The sequence below is a fragment of the Dioscorea cayenensis genome, chromosome 19 (genome assembly GCF_009730915.1).
Source record: "Dioscorea cayenensis subsp. rotundata cultivar TDr96_F1 chromosome 19, TDr96_F1_v2_PseudoChromosome.rev07_lg8_w22 25.fasta, whole genome shotgun sequence".
Taxonomy (NCBI): Eukaryota; Viridiplantae; Streptophyta; class Magnoliopsida; order Dioscoreales; family Dioscoreaceae; genus Dioscorea; species Dioscorea cayenensis.
Genome location: NC_052489.1, coordinates 11,983,214 through 11,987,795, shown reverse-complemented (window position 1 = coordinate 11,987,795; position 4,582 = coordinate 11,983,214). Strand labels below are relative to the sequence as shown.

At 33.2% G+C, this 4,582-nt stretch overlaps 1 long non-coding RNA gene across 2 annotated transcripts; it reads left to right on the top strand.

The window, feature by feature from the left end:
- LOC120250302 lies at positions 1-4,286 on the top strand. Of its 2 annotated transcripts, XR_005532982.1 has the most exons (8): positions 1-159; positions 1,015-1,128; positions 1,212-1,289; positions 2,541-2,930; positions 3,052-3,129; positions 3,207-3,491; positions 3,575-3,676; positions 3,764-4,286. It is a non-coding gene; the product is annotated as an uncharacterized LOC120250302 (long non-coding RNA). The 2 variants fall into 2 exon arrangements; XR_005532981.1 differs by having other exon boundaries at positions 2,541-3,129.
- Positions 4,287-4,582: the final 296 nt, after the last annotated feature.

Genomic DNA, 4,582 nt, shown 5'->3' with positions numbered 1-4,582 from the left:
TCTCTCCACTCCTCTCTTTAACTCCCCAACACTCTCCTTTGTAGCTAAAACTAGTCTAGCTTTCTCTATAGATCAGATAGCATGCAACAAGTCTCACCTATTCTCCATTCTCTCATCCAAATTAACCTCCCCACAAGCTGCATCATATATATAGCCAAGGTTGAGCCATTTCCATAACTTTTCTTCTCTTTGATGGTTCATCGTTATCGTCCTTATTGTCTTAGAAATTAAAAGATATATGGCTGGTATTGTTGCTATCTTTGTGTTGATTGTAGTAGTAATCCTTCTTTGTTGTTGTTCCTTCTCTGCTTAATTCTGCTGATCATCAAGAGTTAAATAATGCACCAATTCCATCACCCCTCAATATCACATTTGAAGACAAGAGAGGATTTCCAATTGGTTCAAACCCTCTTCACAATAGGTTGCTATATAGCTAGAGCAACGTAACAGGTCATATGTGTATCTATTTTAGGGTTTTTTTTTATTATTTAAAGCTTATTTTCTGTAATGCAGTTTTGCTTTCTCCCTTGTAGAACGAATTAATATGTTGTTATCGGTTTTCTTTTTTTCCTTATTTTCTTGGATTCCTTGAAATTAATGCATGATGTTTATCTTCACATCCATACACACCTAACAAGTACAGTAAAGCACATGAAATTGATTCACAGTTAATTGCTGATTTGCTTATTGACTTTTGGACCAACTTCTGACATTGCAAGATTTCATCATCTCATTTTCAACTAGTTAAACAATCTTATTATCTGATCCACTAAATGTCCCAATATTTACTCTCATGAAGTTGGATGTGAATTTTGTGATAAAATGATATTCTAGTTCAATTAATCTTTCTTTTTTCCTATTTCATACTTTTTTTTAGCCACTAAATTTCACAAATAAACCTATGCATTCTACATGCATGAAAGATTATGCGGCAATTATCATATTGATTGTTTCATTATTGTAATGATCCCTACAAGCAACCATGCATGTATTTAAACTAATTTGTTGTGATAGGTCAAGCTCAAACTACCAAATTAGTTTTAGGCACACAAAAGGCTATGTTTGGCGATGTTCAGGGAAAAGTGAAACAATTGGGTGAAAAGTTTCCAGTAATCCGTTGACTGCTCGGTATACATATCCCTCCAAGAATTTTGACCATTTCCAATATTTATTCCAAAGATTGATTTCTTATACTTTTATTATACATTTAGGTGCAATAAAAAGGAAGCGATCAAGGGACACTCTGATACTCGCTGCAGTCAAACTGGTTCAAACCTTCTTCACAACAGGTAGCTATATAGCTAGAGCAACGTAACATGTCATATGTGTATCTATTTTGGGTTTTTTTATTATTTAAAGCTTATTTTCTATAATGCAGTTTTGCTTTCTCCCTTGTAGAACGAATTAAGATGTTGTTATTGGTTTTCTTTATTTCCTTATTTGCTTGGATTCATTGAAATTAATGCATGATGTTTATCTACACATCCATACACACCTAAGAAGTATAGTAAAGCACATGAAATTAATTAAATAGCATTGCATGCAATTAAATATATATCATGCAAATTAAGAAAATAAGAAACACTTGATTGATACATATATATAAGCTTGAACCAATCATTTTTTTTCTTCTGAATAAGCCTGACATTTAATTCTTGATTGAGGTTAATGTCGTATAACAGGGCAAAATGCAATGAACATTCCTTCCAAATTTTTGAGAATCTGTTTGTTTGATTCATATTTTTCTCAAATGATGAAAGACAATGATAAACTTATAGCACATTATTCGCTGGATATAATAGGAAGAATCCAATCATAACATACCAATTGTTCATACCCTTATTTACCTAATTGTTGGTCTTTTGTATCTTTGTTTTGTTTTTTCACTTTGCCTGTCTAGGAGAAAGAAGGCAGGCCACTACCTAAATTTGGAGAATGGGATGTGAATAACCCCGCATCTGCTGAAGGATTCACTGTCATATTTAGTTAGTAATTCTTATATTATGCAATTCTGAGATCTCACATGGTGGCCACAAATTCATGCAATTTTGATCTTGTTTGTCTGGTGTTTCTTTCATGACAGCTGAATTAGGAGAAGTCAAAGTTTCTAGGCAACTAGGACTCCTGTATTGGCAAAAAGCTTCTCAAGTTTTACTCCTTGATCTTACTACCAAAAAATTTAATGGCATATATATGTATATATGAAAAGTTTTATTTTCCACTAGTCATTAGTTAATACAATTGTGAAAGTTTTAAATTTGTCATCGTGTTTAGCCTTTTATTGAGTTTCAGTGTTTTTGAAGTTGTTTTTAGAAGCTTAATCTAAATCTCTGTGAACATAGTTGATTGTGGGATCTTTAATTTTTTTTGTTTGTAACTTGTATGACACTAGATTTATTAGGTCCTCTTTAGAGTAACAATCTTCATTAAATTTCTCTCCAATTAAAATACTAAAGTTTTTCTCTCTTTTTTTTTTTATCTATAATGAGTAATGACAATCTTACATGATATTTAATGGACTTAATTGTGTTTATTTGTAGGGAAATGGGGCAAAAGCGTGTTGCATCATTTATTTATTTTTATTCTAGGCGAAATACTATTTCTCTGACTCCATCATCTTCCCGTCCATCTACTGGGAAAGTACCTCTACATCCCCGGAGAACTACGAGTTCAGGGTCTCATTCTTCAGCTGCTCATGTGCGTATAGGTTCTCGAGGCTCCCCGCAATAGGTTGGTACACGAGCCTTTATTCCAAAATATGCCCCACCTCCTAACAATGAGGTTCCACCTACTGACGAGGCCCCAAATGGTATTCAAATGAATACTGAAGATGATTCTTACTCAGAAACAGATGAATCCACTTAGGAGGATACAGAGGCACATGATGGTGGCACGATGCAGAAATCCTTCATCATCCCGTCAAGCCTACAGTAAGATCATTTATTTATTATTTTATTATTATATAGGCGTTATTGATATATCTAAACATTATAATGATTTTTTTTTTGTACTAAGAAATTTGTGCTTGATATCTTGAAAAATATTTTAAAGAAGTACTACACCGCACCTTGGCACTCATGGAAAGAAGTGTCCAATGATGGCTACCTATGTTATTGGCAGTAGTTTTAGGTATATCTCTTTTTTAAGTATTTTTAAATTATTTTTTTAATTTCTTAACTTCTCATAAGTTTAATTATCTATTGTAGTCTCATTTTTCTTGGCAACCGCATGATGTCGTAGAAGTGGAAAAAATGTTTAACAAGAAGGCTGCTGAGTGGTTGCTGAGAAATCTAGCTCGTGCTCGGGAGAAGCGAAAGAGACCAGAATGGAATAGGCACAATGTTTGGGAGCAGTTGCTATTGATTTGGAATGATGCAAAATATAGAAAATATTGTGAGAAGAATAAAAAGAGCCGGCAGTCAAAAACTGAGGGATCTACAACAATTTATCATGGTGGTTCCATATCTATGATTGAACATCGAGATAGACTGGTAAGTTTCTCATTTTTTTTAATATATATACATTTAAAATTTTTCTAGTAGCTAACTATTTACACATGTATATATATATGTAGGAAGCCAAATTGGGCCGCAAGGTATCCATAGTGGAGGCTTTTAAAGAAGTTTATCAAAAGTATGATGGGAGTTGGAATGAGCAAGTGGCCCAATTAGCACATGTATGTGTAAAATTAAATGTCATTCTCAAATAATTAATAATTTGTTTATAATAACATATAATTGACTATTAACTTTATATTATGCAGGAGAAATTTGTCAAACCAAGACATATTGGCTCGAGAAGGCCAAGGGGTAGAAATTGATGATGATAAACTATGGTGGGACATAGTCGGATTATAAAAAAAATCGATGTTATGGCATGGGTAACCTTGTTGAAAAGATAGCTTCTGATTATTCTCATTCGCAATCTCAGCGTTACACTTTGAGTACTCAGGAATTTGTTCCTTCTATGCCTCCATAGGTTATGAGTAAGCTGGAATTTTTAGAGAAAGCATACGAGGAGCAAACGCAGCAGACCCAATACATCATTTTTCTATTAGAATCTCGAGGTATTTAGGTAAACTTTGAGACAGCTCCTCGCACTTCTCATGCTGCTGCCAGGACTGGGGAGTCTGCTTCCCATGCCCCTCACACTTCAGAGGACGTTGAACATCCTCAGCCCGTTGATGAAATTGCAACAAAGTGAATGTGATGTTTTGAATTAACTTTAGATTGTTATATTAGATGTTTGGACTATTATATTTTGTATGTGATTGTTGTATTAGATGTTTGGACTATTACATTTTGTATTTTTTTCGTAGCATTAGATGTTTCGAGTATTATATTTTGTATTGCATTGTTATTGTGGATACTTATAGTTCGGAATATTTATTTTACAAAATATTATAAAAGTTATTGTTGAGGATTGTAAATTAGGTTTTAAAACAAGTTTGTAAAAAATGCTTCAAAAATTATTGCAAATAATCATGGTTATGAATAATTACTTTAGACATAATTTGCGACAATAAAAATGTGTCGCAAAACATCTCACAAAGTTGCAACAGAATTTGTGACACAATTTGCAA